The sequence below is a fragment of the Mercenaria mercenaria genome, chromosome 2, assembly GCF_021730395.1.
Source record: "Mercenaria mercenaria strain notata chromosome 2, MADL_Memer_1, whole genome shotgun sequence".
Taxonomy (NCBI): Eukaryota; Metazoa; Mollusca; class Bivalvia; order Venerida; family Veneridae; genus Mercenaria; species Mercenaria mercenaria.
Window position 1 is genome coordinate 103,429,760 of NC_069362.1, and position 17,256 is coordinate 103,447,015.

Consider the following 17,256-nt stretch of genomic DNA (forward strand, 5'->3'; position numbering starts at 1 on the left):
TTGTGACAAGTGATTTATCAGTCCTTTCATAGCAAAACGATATAGAGCAAACAAGCTGTTGACGGACGAACAAGATACAGAGCAGACAAGCTGTATGACGGACGGACGGACGGACAGACATACGACCGGACCAAAGACAATATATGTACCTCACCTACCAAATGTTTAAAGAGACATTGGGCCGAACACTTTCACGCGTAGTTTCAAGCATCCTAATGTATTTTGTCTACATGAAATACAATTCATTCTTAAAATGGTTATTTTTCTCTCTCGTTCTCATTGCAGATCTCTACGAAGTAAACATTCTCACAACACACACTTTGCATTGGCATCTCCTACATAAACGCACGTTTTTTTTTGTGACATGACATGATGTATGTTAACAATCATGGTTAAATCGAGCGATTAAAATGCATCACATCTGCGGAAATGCATTTGGACTGTTAATATTTCCCAGCCTTCAAAACACGATTTGCGTTTAAACTGTACGTAAACGGCAACCAAAATTAGGTCTTCCTTATGAATATAAATGTATTTCGTCTTTTAAGCAAACTGAATGTGTAATTCCTAGTTATAAAGTAAATAAATTTCCATAAATATTCTCTTTACATTCATTGAGCATGATTCTCTAAACAAAAACATTGTTTTCGCAGTGATTTCAATGTATTTTTCAGTTTGAAGAATCTTATCAATTTTATTTCAATAATATCTTTTTTGAATACTTTTCTTTAGAAAAAAATAAAGGCGCTTAATTAAAAACATTAATGCAAGTTGTTTCTTGGAATCTAGTATTTTCGTTCACTTCTTTACAAATTACAGAATTTTTTAAAATCATTCAGTCTGGGTTTATCAAAGGTAAGTCTTTGATTTGAGAATACATACATTTTACATTTAAGACAATATGTAAATTACTGATACCGACGTGAGAATATTTTGGTAAATGGTATTTGTACTTTTCGGACAAATGGGCATTTTAGGTGCCAGATATTTTGCAAGGAGGTTTCCTTGTATATAAAATCATGGAAACGCACAATAATTTTGTGTAATTTTCCGAGACTATTATATAAATATCATATGGCAGCGTGTGTGACATTGATATTGTCAACCAGGGGTCAGAATGTCCAGACAGTATTATTTTGTATAAAATTAGCTTCCATGCACCAATCATAATAAATCAGAATTAGATTAAGAACCAATCAAATGCGTTGATTCATTGGTAATTATCTTTAACATTTGTTTTCAGAGCCAATCAAATGTAGTGATTCATTGATGTATGCCTTTGATTTATCCTGGAATAGTAATATATAGCATATAATGTTATTTTATTGAAGATCCTCTCAGTTGTTTGATACCATTTTGAGCCTGTATCTTATGATTGACTATGATCCGAGTGGCAATTTTGGGGTTTTCCGATTTGGTATAATTTGATTTTCGAATAAAAGAATGTAAATCAACAAGAGAGTGTAATACAGAAAATAATTAAGCAAGGATATGTTGTCGGTCTTCCCATTACTCTATCATTGTTTCTGTTATAAAGCAATCAATAAAAGCAGCTTCAAATTCAAATATTTGCGTTAGTAATTTATCAAACTTGTTTTGAGGGAACGGACAATAGTATCACAACGTTTCATAATTACTCCATTATTAGTAAATTATTATAAAGTTTGCCTTTTATCTGTGTCCAGGGCCCGTGTTAATGAATATTTCAAGTAGAAACAGTCTTTGCATGCAACTTTGCTTAGGCATAACCAATATCATTCATGCATTGTTGCAAATGTTTCAAGAATAGCAATGCCGTACCTAAACAGATATTATAGCAAAGGCTGCTTCTAAATGTGACACTATAGTTAACTGGGTTGAGAGTCGAACGTTTACATAGACCTTATGTACCAAGTCAAATGAAGATATACGAAACTATGACGTACCGTTATGATCCTGGGTCATACTAAATATGAAATAAGTTTAGGTTAATTCCCAATCAGGGTCATACTAAATTAAATATGTTCGACTCTGGGTCGTACTAAATGAAATAGCTTTGAGTTAATTCCCAATCAGGGTCATACTAAATTAAATATGTCCGACCCTGGGTCGTACTAAATGAAATAGCTTTAAGCAAATTCTCAACCAGGGTCATACTAAATTAAATATGTTCGACCCTGGATCTTTCCAAATCGAATTGTCTTAAAGTTAAATCGGCATTTTCACCCCCTAACGGTACGTCATAGTTCATTATGAAAGTCTTGGTATTTTGTTCAGATGTTTGATAAGCATAAGCATGCTCATCTCGTGTTCAAAAATATACCGTGCAGTAATATTATCGTCCATTTTTCAACAATTTTCAACAACGAAATTAAGGGATAATATAACTTTTATAGTTTTTTCTTAACTTATCTTGACTGTCACAATTTATCTGAACTTTGTATCAACTACCATGCATTTTCACCACGCAGAGTGACGTTCCTGACTGGTGCTGTAAAAGAGAATTAGGATGTCAATTTCCGAAACTATATCCGTTTTTCTGCAATATCATGCGAGATAAATTGAAACATGCACACACTACTTAAATGTACTGCAGATTATATCATTGTCTTGTGAGAGATCAGTTAATGTTAACAATATAAGGAAACGTTTTAATCTTAGTGTCATGTCTATAAGTATGTAATGTCTTACAATGTTCAAGTGTAATAGAAATCTATTGGTTTTAGTGGAAGCATGTGGAGATACATGCAATGTTATTTTTTCGTTTAAAACTCTTCGCTCAGTAGCTTCAGAAACGATTAAATGAAATCACTGTATACTTTATTACAACCACGTTTCGCGATTTTAGTTCCTCGAAAGTCAGGAATACCAGCCTTGCTTGCGTTGTCTTGATGGCTTTTATAAACAATGCAAGTGTTGGCTTCTAATAACTTTCTTATCTTATATATGGCACATTCACATTAATTCGTATGTCTTCAATAGATCAAGGATAAATATCCCACAGGGAAAGCCACGTTCCAAAAACGCAGCCTTCTCAAACGTTAACCCAGCACGCGGACGCATAAACGACCAAAACATAACACTCACACAAAGTAAACACAACAACACACACTCTCACACGAATCAAATACACTAGGACAAACTAGGCAAAAACCAGCACTGGGGAGCTTAGACCACTTTATTGTGCACTTAACCTCACTCTTACCTCCACCATGTTCCAAAGTCACAGGACAATATAAATAAAAGTTATCCGAGCCAGGTGAAACTCTAACATACGCAATGGCAACAGAAGGCATGTGAAACACAAAAATACTCTTGTATATTTATATAAAAAGCGATCCTTATGAACCTAAAATGCATGTATTCAATGCCTTTGCAGAAGACAGAGCAACAAGGGAACACCCTTCGTTAAGATAGAAATATAATAGCTCAGTCCCGGTCGGATTTAAGAACTACCTATCTGTTAAAACTACCTCTTTAAACAGGAATCGCTTGTCCCGTCGTCCGTCCCAAAGGCCGTCGCTTCGGGAATCCCGGTCGGGCGGCTCCTGGAGGGGAACCGGTACCCCATTGTTGTATAAACCGCAGCAAAAGCTTGGAACTGCGTAATGAATTTTATTCTCCATTCAAACAAACTGAAAATATGCAATTGTAAGTGATAAAGTCAAGGAATTTCCATAAATGGTCTCTTTATATTCATAAAAGACACATTTGAGTTTTGGCATTTGAAATAATTGTTGAAAAATGCTAACATAATTTAAAGAACTATAGCAGAATCATTCTGATATTATATTGCATGCATGTCAAAGAAACCAGTTACAATAAAATTCATGTTTGAAAAAAGATAAAGACAATCAATGAAAGACATCTGTTAGAACTTTCCTAAAATGGTCCATTTCCGTCTTCCGTTTTGCTTTTGAAACTTGGATTACTTTTTAGATGTATGCCACCACATTTTGAACTCTGAAATGTGTTTAATGCGAACCATGATTTGTGTTTAAGTATCTTGCACAAATAAGCACTAAAATATGATGACCATTGTTTTACTATGTACAAAAAAGAATAATGTTTGAAAGGCAATCGAAAATCAATCCGCCATAAGCTTGACTTAATTATTTACCATTTTAATGTCTTCTTGAACATTCGGAAAAAAAGACATTTTGCATACATACCCGCCGTTTAGTCTACCAGTCCGTCTAAAAGTCTACCAGGCAAAGATACATGTCAACATGGTGTGAACCTTCAGGTCCCATTTGGTCAAGGTCGCAATCACATATAAGAGAGCTACAACAGGTGCACGGCTTTGATTAAATAATTGAATGGGAGACTTACTAATTGTACCATAGTTTCTTTCAAAGGGTTACAATGTTGTAAGAACAAAACCAACCTCAATTTAAAAGAGAATCTAAAAATAACTACCCATAGGGAATGTTAAAACATACTTTTCAATATAAGTTTCATATGCTACAAGCCGTTATTAGCCCTCTTCTTTCTGTTATATATACAATATGTAGTCTAATCGTCTTTGATGAGTTGATATTGCATTGTTCGATTTGCACTAAGATGTTCTGTACACAAAAAGGCAAAAGATATATTTGTATAATTTTATAAATATTGCTATTTCATCAAATATATGATTCTGTAATGGCACATAAAATTTGACGGATGACATTTTGCGACGAGTGGCATACTTGTTTCGTATCTTTTGGCACCATACCAATTCGTCATTAAAGATTGTTTCCTAAACGTAAACCAATGTCAAGGTCGTCATGATCGTCGGTATAATACAGATAAAATATATGGCGAATTCATGATAAAATATATGATCTTTTGAAGGAAAATATAAGCGATATCTCAAATTTATCAAAGACTGCCACAGTTATGGTGACATTGACAAACTCTTACAGCATATAATTAATTAATCTGACTATTAAAGAAATGCTAAAATATTTTCAGACATTCTTTCTGAGCATAACTTATGCTATTTTTGCCTAATGCCAATGTTTTTCTTGGAAACTGCTATATCCTTACACATTAATGTAAACAACGTACCTTTTGACAGTTTATTTAAGTTACATTCAAAGGTTTTTTTTTCCATACGATGTAACTTCTATCTAAGGAGATGTTATCATATTTTATATTCACAGAAAATGCAATGTCAGACTGTAGTTTTACTTAGTCGGAAACTATGAGGTATTGCAAGAATGATTCCAAGAGTTAAAAGCTATTGAACCCCCGCCATCCCCCCTACCCCACTCCCCCCTTACTTGGTGTCTTACATACATATCATAATCAATTTTTATCAGTCAAATCCGTTGATTCATTAGTAATAACTTTTAACATCAAGTTTCTTTACTTTTTTATTTACAACTGACACTGTACCGAAATAGTAATGTACATCAAACAATGTTATTTCTTATTTACCGTATTAACTGTTTCCTGACGTTGTTATGCTTAGACTCACGCCGACATAATTTAGATCATATCGAGACCTTTCAAGCTCTAGATGGAAGAGGAGGACCACAAGTGACCTCCTGTCAATATGTCATCATGGGCAGGCACCTGGGTAGAACCACCGACCTGAGGCAAGTAACCTAAATCAATCGGTCATGGGTGCCCAAAGTTGGTTCCTAAGCTTAGGGTAAGAAAATGATACCTGTCTATATCACCAGTTAAACATTTTGCTTACTTGACGCATATCGTAGTAGTCCTTCATTTACGAAATGTGATTTTATTCTTAGTGGTATACATTTTGTCAGAATTACAATTCGATGAAACTATCCTACAAATTGAGCAAATTTCGTCGAGACATGATTTCTTGGGTTTTGACTTTTTCACAAAACATGAAGGAGTATGGTTCGTTTTTTTTACGCAAAACCCACAATATTAAGCGTCCCTCGTCCCAAATAATATTAATGATTTCTAAGACAATCCTTTAGAACTGGTAATCAAATTTGCACCACCCCCTCACACGCCTAGCACCGACTAAAGCGAAACTCAATGATAAATGAACTTCAAATTGACTCCAAAATCGTGAATCCAAGTACGGTGAGGTTATTCGGTCTTTTCACGGCACTCAGACTTCCGTTGTTGAAGTTAAAAACATCTTTAAGGCCATATTTGAGTGTTCAAGCAAAATGAGAGTACACTATGTCTGACATGATTTTGATCAGAAGTGCAATTTCCTTCACGTCACCTCCACAACATGACATTTAATGTTCTTGCATACCTGATATGGTCTGTCAAAAGCTATCTGAATTCTGTATATTTTTCCATGCATTCAACTACGTACATGGACGTTCGGGACTACTATTGCGAAAGAATTTCCAGACTGCATACGACTTAGTTAAATAAGAGTATTTGACAAATGCTTAACATGCGCACATTACATTAAAGTGCTTCAGTCATTTTCTAGCGTTAGATCAGTAAGTTTATGAGATGAAGAAAAAAACTAAAGCTAAAGGTATCAGCATAAAAAAATGATCTTATACTGAGCTTTTGATTTGTAGTTCAGTATTATTTGACGATTACTTGAATATAACAGGTATAGAGACGTTCGAATCAAATGAGTATTTAGTTATGCAATAAAATACTGGTTCATTTTACCATCGGAATGATATGGTAACATTTCTTTTAGTTGTGACTGGCAGTTCACACATTTCTTCTTCTCGAATGAATATATAGGGGTGTGTGTTTTAATTGATTTCTGTCGTTTTGGGTAATTGTTGAAAGAGTATATAGGTATTATAATAGATAGTAAAAAGAATATTTCGAGTGTAAACTGATGCAGCTAACTCAAACAGAATAGGAAAACGGTATGTAAATCAAATATATATTAATATCTTATCTCCTTTGGTGTAATAGACTGCAAGTCGGTATTTGTCGTTAATCCATCTGAAACATAAGAATGTCTAGTGCCACTACAGTAATGATATCCCGATATTAGAAAAACAGCAATGGTTGGTGATATTTCATAAGTCACGTATTATACTCTTTTCCCACAAAAACGTTCTGTATATGAAGTACAAAAGCGATTGATAGCTTTATAAGTCTTTATTACATAACAATATTGTTCTCTTTTATAGTCTTTAATATACAGTTATTTACTTTGTTGAGGCCAATATGTGTTTTTACGGACCTGTAAAAAATGATATTGACCGAGGACGCAGTCCGACATAAGTCTATAATTATTATAATATATTCTCAAATTCTCAAATGCACTCATTTGACTGGCCCATATTTAAAAGTGGTATCGCAAGTAGCCATTTTGCTACCAGTGGCTCACATTGTTACGGACATCAGCTGATTGTATTACAAACAAAACACGTCATCGTGCTCGTTTGACGTTAAAATATAGTAAAATCGATTACTGATCAAATACAGTTGAAACTCGGTATCTCGAATTCCAAGCGATCGAGTCTTCTACTTCGATACAACCAAATTTCCACTTAAAATGATATTAATTTTTTAGTGACGGGACTGGAAAATGTCTTCGAGATAGCAGTAATCTTGAGATAAACGAGTTCGAGATATTGAGTTTCAGTTGTATATGTAGTGGATTCCTGAACTAATATATATGATAATTACTGAATACAATCGTTCAAGTTCATCAGAGGCAGCTTGACCTTTATAAACTGGTTTCATATATCGGTAAATTTGCAAAATGTCTATATTATATAACACATGAAGTGTATCTTGGTTGTGACCAAGTACTGATTATCTGATGGCATTAATAAATTAAGATCATATCGTTAAATGACAAACTTATTTTCACTGAACTGAGTATATTTTTTTGTTTATTGCAAATTGTTTCCGGGAACTACAATTGCCCAGTGCTACTTTGCAGTTTACATGGTTAATTCAAGTCATCCAGTCTGGGCTTCACCAAGTGTAATGTCTCCGATTTGAGCAGATAAATATATTTTCTAAACTTAAGACAATATTGAATTTTATGATACTTAAGTTAGAATGCTTTGATTAAGGTATTAGAACACTAATAGTAATGTTTACAAAATGGCCTTTGCTTGGTATATTCTGAAAGGTAACCGTGTTTTGCACTATTTTGCAATTTTTAAACAACTTTCACCGTGCCGTTTTATATAAATTGTGTACAACTTATGGTATCTCCTCAGACTCAAGTACAGACAAATTTCAAAGTGATAGCCACTATCCAAAACGTTTGCAAAGAACTCATTTTACCGTTAGTTTTAACAAAAGAAACACCAAACTATTGGTAAACAATTATAAAACACAAAATAAAAATGTCAATATCATTTCTTCTATGGTGCCTCAAGTAAACGGATTTAATGAGACAGAATTCATACTTCAACATTTAAAAAATAAGGTCGGATGCTGTGTTTCTGTTTTGAATTTTTCTTACTCCATTTAAAAATAACCTTAGGGCAGACGTAAAACCTACCTAAATTTCTTCCACAATATATAATCTAAGAGTGAAAGCAAAATAGATAACTTTCACCATGTGTAACTTAATATTTTTAAAGATGTGTAACTCTACCCCTTCTGTTTAAGTAGTAAATTCACTTTGAACACCAAGAAATCGCTTATAAGATTCATTTTTTCCATTTTTGTACAAGAAATCAATAATAAGTCTTGAAAGAAGTAAAAACTAATTAGAAAAAAAGGAAAATAAGGGGGGGAAAATTTGGTCCCAGTAGGGCTTGAACCTACGCCCCTCTAAGAATTGCTGTCAAAGTAGGTTTATGGAAGGAATTGAATACTCTTCAAAAAGGAGGTTCTCTATTAGTGATCTAATACCTTAATTGTATTTTTGCAGACAACTGTGCATTTAAGCCTGAAACATGAGGTGGCAAATACTTTAATACTTGCAAGAAAGACTCCATGCGTATAAAATTGTTGAACGTTCTATAACTTTGGGTCAATATATTAATTAATAATTAACTTGCTTTGTAAAAAGAAATATTCACGTAACTATAAGGTTACGAAAATGAGTAGAAAGAATCAGAAGTCATTCCAATAGGGAGTAAAATCCCGCATCGTGGCATCCAGACCATATCATTTCTTAATCAGTTTAGATTCCATGCACCAATTATAATAAATCAGTATAAGATTACGAACCAATCAAATCCGTTGATTCATTGGTAATTTTCTTTAACATCAGTTTTCAGAGCCAATCAAATTTAGTGATTCATTGGTGTATGCCTTTTATTTATAGCTGACATTGTAAAGGAATAGTGATATATTAGCATACAATGTTATTTTATTGGCAGTTCCATTTTAGTAATTTCCTCCGCTCAAGGACAGAAAATGATACCAGCCTTGAGCCTGAACTGTGTGTTTGACTTTGATCTGAATGGCATAAATTATATAATTTTGTTTAATATAACTGTCCTACGAATCAAAAGTAAATCAATAACAAAGTGTAATATATAAGATGGAAGTACATGCTGCAACCAGTCTTCCGAATTACTTTGTTATCATGTTTCTATTTTATAGCATTCAATTTAATTAAGTAGCTTCAAATTCAAATATTTACAATTTTAGTTAACCAAACATGTTTTTTTAAATCATTCTTCATTATTAGCTCATAAACAGTAATTTATTATATTGTATTTACTTTAGTTAACTTTGTCCGGGGTCCGTCTTAAATATTTCAGGTAAAAATATATGAGCCGCGCCATGAGAAAACCAACATAGTGTGTTTGCGACCAGCATGGATCCAGACCAGCCTGCGCTTCCGCGCAGTCTGGTCAGGATCCATGCTGTTCGCTTTCAAAGCTTATTGGAATTAGAGCAATTGTTAGCGAACAGCACGGATCCTGACCAGACTGCGCGGATGCGCAGACTGGTCTGGATCCATGCTGGTCGCAAATGCACTATGTTGGTTTTCTCATGGCGCGGCTCATATATTCTTTGCACATAATTTAAGTCTGCTAACGTATAAACTTAAGAACGGATACACTGCTGCAAATGTTTCTAAACCCATATTATAACCCTAACACTGGCTTAAACTGGACTCTATATTTAAAAACACTGATTCCGAGTATTGGACAGCTTTAACGGCCACCACATGGCACTTAAAGAATTCGCAGGGCCACTCCTCAAATGCAACTTCACTTATAAAATATTACCTTATTTCTTGCATCTGAATAAACATTTACCTCATAGAATAGAATAGAATAGAATAGAATAGAATAGATGTTATCAACCACTTATGCAAAATAAGAAAATTTCATAATGTAATATAAGACTTGATTTTTATTGATATAAAACAAATAACCAGAAATAAAGCATTTGCACAAGTAAATCAAAGATAAACTACGTCAATCATTCATAAAACAATACTTTTAAATTTAAATATATGAAAGAACCTCATCAAATATTTCCAACCTGCCCAAATATAATGACCATATAGAGCTGCTTCCACCAAAAACATGCTGTGGCTATTAAACCTAACACATATTCGTGTGTGTTTATTTCAGATACCGTGCAGCAATTGTCCGTGTTTCAAAGTGAAAATTAAGCGTAACAGGCATATAACTTTATATAAAATCAAATTAAAATATAAATAAACTGATCTGCACTGTCATAGTCATAGTCTATCTGAACTTTTGTATAATAGCTAGGTGTTTTTTTTTAACAAATTTGGGGCAGGTAATTCGTATACAGTGAATACAGGGTGCGGTAACTAAAAGTGTGCAGGTATTTGATACCCGCACGCTAGTTACCGCACTGTTAGGTAGGAAAGTATGCCAGCGTGTCTGGAACAGTAGACAGCGAAGTGTATTTTATTGATTTTCTGCTCTAGCATTGGTTTATTTTATCTGGACTTTACACATTTGTAAAGCAAGGATATTAAGTACCCACTGAACTGCTGTATATGGCAATGTGAAACGTCTACAACTACCATATATGGATGGCTATGATACAAAACAGAAAGAACATTAAAACACTCGGGTAAACAATTTATACTCGGGGGCTACGCCCCCTCGTACAAATCGTTTAACCTAGAGTTTCAATACTCTTTCTATTACTAAATCAATTGCCATGCATTTTCACTAAGCTTACTGACGTTCGTGACTGGTGCTGTAAAAGAGAATTGGGATGTCAATTTCCGAGACTATATCCGGTTTTCTGCAATATCATTCGAGATAAGTTGACACATTATTAATCCCCCGCCGTAGCGGCGGGATTATAGGAATGGTCTGCGTCCGTCCTTCCGTCCGTAACAAAATCGTGTCCGGTCCATATCTCCTAAACCCCTAGAAGGATTTTCATGAAACTTGAGTCAAATGATCACCTCATCAAGACGATGTGCAGAACCCATGAGTCAGCCTTGTCGGTTCAAGGTCAAGGTCACAACTCAAGGTCAAAGGTTTGAGCCGGCCATTTTGTGTCCGCTCTATATCTCATAAACCCCTTGAAGGAATTTTATAAAACTTGGGTCAAATGATCACCTCATTAAGACGATGTGCAGAACCCATGAGTCAGCCATGCCGGCTCAAGGTCAAGGTCACAACTTAGGGTCAAAGGTTTTGAGCCTTCCATTTTGTGTCCGCTCTATATCTTCTAAACCCCTTGAAGGATTTTCATGAAACTTGGATCAAATGATCACCTCATCAAGACAATGTGCAGAATCCATGGGTCAGCCTTGTCAGCTCAAGGCCAAGGTCACAACTCAAGGTCAAAGGTTTGAGCCTTTCATTTCGTGTCCGCTCTATATCTCCTAAACCCCTTGAAGGAATTTTATCAAACTTGGGTCAAATAATCACCTCATCAAGGCGATGTGCAGAACTCATGAGTCAGTCATGCCGGCTTAATGTCAAGGTCACAACTTAGGGTCAAAGGTTTGAGCCTTCCATTTTGTGTCCGCTCTATATCTCCTAAACTCCTTGAAGGATTTTCATCAAATTTGGGTCAAACGATCACCTCACCAAGGCGATGTGCAGAACTTATGAGTCAGCCATGTCGGCTCAACGTCAAGGTCACAACTGAAGGTCAAAGGTTTGAGCCTTCCATTTCGTGTCCGCTCTATATCTCCTAAACCCCTTGAAGGAATTTTATAAAACTTGGGTAAAATGATTACCTCATCAAAACGATGTGCAGAAATTATGAGTCAACCATGCCAGCTCAAGGTCAAGGTCACAACTAAGGGTCGAAGGTTTGAGCCTTCCATTTTGTGTCCACTCTGTATCTCCTAAACCCCTTGAAGGATTTTCATCAAACTCGGGTCAAATGATCAACTCATCAAGAACTCATGAGTCAGCCATGTCAACTCAAGGTCAAGGTCACAACTGAAGGTCAAAGGTTTCAGCTCTGTATCTTCTAAACCCCTTGAAGGATTTTCATGAAACTTGGGTCAAATGATCACCTCATCAAGACGTTGTGCAGAATTCATGAGTCAGCCATGTCAGTTCAAGGTCAAGGTCCAGCTAAAATCAAAGGTTTACCCTTTCACTATCCATAGCGGTGGCGGGGGATTTAGCTGTCTTTCAGACTGCCTTGTTAATTATTGGGTTTGTTACTGACTCTCTACGGAAATATGTAGGGTCAGTATGCTTTATGGAGGGCGAGTGGCCGAGCTCCCTATAAAGCATACTGACCCTACATATTTCCGTAGAGGGTCAGTAACAAACCCAATAATTGATTTGTTTTATCGACCACTTAATTACTTCTCCCGGGCAAATAGGATAGCTCCCTCATTCATTGAATAGTCAACTTAAAAAATGAAACGTTAAATCATAATTAAAGAAGAAATAAATGCACATTTCCGCCATTTTGAATTGCAGTTCTCATATAGGGTCACCCATTGACCCTCTATAGAAATATTGAGGGCAACCACCTGACACTACTCAACCAGTGAAAGGGCTAGAATCTGTTGGGAGGTAAAACAAAATGTAACATGCACACACTACTTAAACACGGGAGGGGATCCAACATATGTATTCCCAAATGGGCACCGCTTAAAATCATATGTTGTGCTTCCGGTAGTACATATGTGGTAAACATTCGCAGAAAAATACGTGAGATTTTTATTTGTGATTGAATATTATGAAAATGACATTGTTTTGTCAAAAAAATCGCGATGCACTGCAACAAAGTATACATTACCTAGCATGTAAGTGCATGTACCTTACCTGTATTTGTAGAAATGACGGAGAAAAACGTATCCTCCGTGAAGCGGTATAACTGAAAAATAGCAACATTTTTATCAACAGGTGGAAGTATGTTGTTTAGTTGCCCTGCGCCTGCTTAATTTTGCTCTCACAACCTTCCGTATGTTAAACCCCATCCAGAAGAAAAAATATTTGGCGATGACTTTGCTAGAAAAATATTTTTGGGCAAAAAACCGAATGGGTATCTCCTTCTGACAAATTTACGATAAAAAGTGTCATGTCCATAAGCATTTAGTATCTTACATTGCTCTTAGAACTATAATATTGTTATTGCAAGCGTGTGGAAACACATTCATTTTAATTCTTTGCAACGTAATAAATACAGAAACGGGTAAATAACCTCCAAATTTATACTTTATTCAATCAAGATTATTTTTATAGTGCCTCGAAAGTCAGATTCATTAACCAAGATAGCGCTGTTTCGATGGTCTTCATTAACAATGCTAGTAGTATTATAATTTACATTATCTACCTTTTTAATGTTGTCTTAGACTTCCGAGGAAAACAAACAAATGTTTGGCATAAATACCCGCCGTTTAGATTACCAGTTTGTTCGCAACTCAGGCAAAAAGGTTACATATCAACAAGGTTTCCGTCACAGGTGTAGTTTGGGATTTCGATCATATTCAGGCCATGAGATTCAAAGTAAATTTTTGGCCACATTTAGACAAAGCTGTAATCATCTGCAAGATGCATGTCCTTTATTAGTAATAGACCGGATGACTTACTAGTACTAATTTCACCATGGTTTCTCTTTCAAAGGATTGCAATATGGTCCATAAACAATTTCAATATAAAGCAGGAACTTAAAAGAACTTGGATAATTTTATAAATGTTGCTATTACAGCAAATATAAGGTCTTTTAACATTCTGTAATGGCATATAAAATATGTCTCAAGGACATTTTACAACTGGTGATATATGAGCCGCGTCATGAGAAAACCAACATAGTGCGTTTGCGACCAGCATGGATCCAGACCAGCCTGTGCATCCGCGCAGTCAGGTCAGGATCCATGCTGTTCGCTAAAAGTTTCTCTAATTGCAACAGGCTTTGAAAGCGAACAGCATAGATTCTGACCAGACTGCGCGGATGCGGAGGCTGGTCTGGATCCATGCTGGTCGCAAACGCACTATGTTGGTTTTCTCATGGCGCGGCTCAGATATTATTTGTTTTGCAAGCTTTGGCACATTCATCATTAAAGACTGATCACTGAACATAAACCAATGTCAAGGTTATCATGATCGTTTGCATAACACAGATAAAATATAATGACGAGTTCATGATCTAATATAAGATGTTTGGAAAGGAAATGTAATCGACATTTTCACATTTATCAAAACTGCCACTATATGGGTAAGATTGCCAAATTCCCATAACAAATAACTAATAAATCTAACAATCAAAGAAACGCTGGTGGCATAACAGAATTAAAACACAAATATATTTTCAGGGATTCTTTCTCAGTACAGAGCATGCTATATTAAGCATAATGCAAGTTGTTTCGGGGAAGCTGCCATTTTCTAACTACAAAATGTTAAAAAAGTAGTTTAAGCCATAATCAATGAAGGCTTTGCCAAACGATGTATTATAATCTAACGAGATGTTTAACCCTAACCCTGCTAAATTTCTATAATGAACTTGTCCATCTTTCTGTTTGGACAGTACCATTTACTGTTAAAAGGGAAGCACCCCAAAAAGATACTGTCTGAATGGCGAACAGTGCAGATCATGTTCAGACTACACGGATGTGCAGGCTTATCAAGATCTACACTGGTCGCAAAGGCAGAATCAGTCGTGTCCAACATAATAAGTGTTAAGAAATATTTACATAGAATACTATATCAGATAGAGTTGTAGTTTTACTTTGAAGAAACGTATTCTTAGTCTGAAATTCTGAACTATTGCAAAAATAATTCAAAGAGTTTATAATTATTGAAATTTACCTTTTCTTTTACGCCCATTTTAATATTAGTATTTATATTTATTCATATAATTAGTGTCTTTTATACACATCTAAATACATAAGTATTAGTCAAATCCATTGATTGGTTAGTAATTATAGTTAACATCAGTTTTCAAACCCGATCAGTTGTGTTTTCCTCTTTGATATATATTTGAAATTGTACCGGAATCGTAATGTACATCATTCAATGTTATTTCATTGACAGTTCCAGTTTAGTTGTTTCCTGACGTTTTTTTTTTTTTTTTTTTTTTTTTTTGTTTAGTTAAAAGTCACACCGACACAATTTAAAGCATATGGAGATCTTTCCAGCTTTTGACGATGGAGGAAGCCCCGGGCAATACTCCATAAGCATGGCTGGCACCTATGTAGAACCATCGACCTTCCGTAAGCCAGCTGGAAGGATAAACCCAAGCTGATGTGTCAATCCCTCATCGGTTAGGCGCAAGAGACCTTAATCACCCAGTAACGGAGATGCTTGCTTTTAAAATGCTTATTGATGTAACCCTTCATTTACAAACATAAAGCAGTATACCTTTTTTCAGGTTTCGACCTACAAACTGAGCATATAATTTATTCAAAGAGTAAAGAATCATGTAATGATAAATGCTGCACGTTTACCAGTTTATTTATCATTGTTTCTGTTTTGTACAAGTTAGCGAAAACAATAACAAATACAAAAACTAATTTAAACAATTTCATTTGTTTGCTACCAAACATTGATCTATACGTGAGACAAATGTATAAAAGTGACCGCACAATTTCCAAACTGGTGCCGATTTAGTTTCATTGCAATTTTTTTCTGCCCAGCCATCCTTAGACTTGAAAATGTAAATTTCATCTTATGTTAATTTGCTTTAGAATAAGCTATGATCACGATAAATCTTGATGTAATGTCGTAACAAAATACATATTTGATAAAAGTAATTTTGGAGGCTAAATTCTGTCTCAAAACGTAATTGACCATGACCCACATAAAAAACCTTTGTCCCTGAAAGTATTCTATCTCAACCCTAAGCACACAGTTGGACCAAGTTGGCTATTACCAATAGTACGTATTGACACAGATTACATTTCCCTTTTGTACATTTTGTTACTTATAATCCTCAAATCGTTTATCTGTAGTTTGCTGTACATGGCAATTTTTTGTTGGGTCAATATTGAGAAAATCCTATGCATATTATAATTAAAAAAACTCATTCCATTTAAGTAGAATATCTTAATTCAATACTATGGCTTTCTTGCCAATAGGATTGCCTTTTATTGTTACCTTATCAGTTGTCTTTTCTTGTAACAATCATGATAAATCAGCATCAGATTACGAACCAATCAAATTCGTTGATTCATTGGTCGTTTTGTAATATACAATTTCTATTCGAGGAAATTTAACTTTGATTTATGGTTAACGCTTTGACAAAAGAATAATATATAATACATGATGCCATTCCGTTGACAGATTTTCCAGATCTCAATTATAGGAAGTGATATCAGCCAGTGAGAAAAAACAAGAGGGCCAAGATGGCCCTAGGTCGCTCACCTGAGAAACACACCATAACAGTGTAAACATGTTTGACATAGTGATTTCATGGTAACAAATAATCTGATCAGTTTTCATTAAGATTGGATCAAAAATGTGGTCTCTTAAGGGTAAGCAAGCATTTTCTTCAATTTGACCTAGTGACCTAGTTTTTGAGCTAAGATGACCTACATTTGAATTTGACCTAGATTTGATCAAGGCAATCATTCTGACTAAATTTCATCAACCTCGATTGAAAAATACAGCCTCTATCGCATACAAAATGGTTTTCTTTGATAAATCCTAGCGACCTACTTTTTGACCCCAGATGACCCATATTCAAACTTGACCTTAATTTCATCAAGGCTAGCATTCTGACCAAATTTCATGAAGATCAATTGAAAAATACAGTCTCTATTGCATACACAAGGTTTTTCTTTGATTTGATCTAGTGACCTAGTTTTTGACCAACGATGACCCATATTCTAACCTGACCTAGATTTCGTCAAGGCAATCATTCTGACTAAATTTTATGAATTTCCAATGTAAAATGCAGCCCCTATTGCGTACACAAGGTTTTTCTTTAATTTGATCGGGTGACCTAGTTTTTGATCCTAGATGACCCATATTCAAACTCCACCTACAT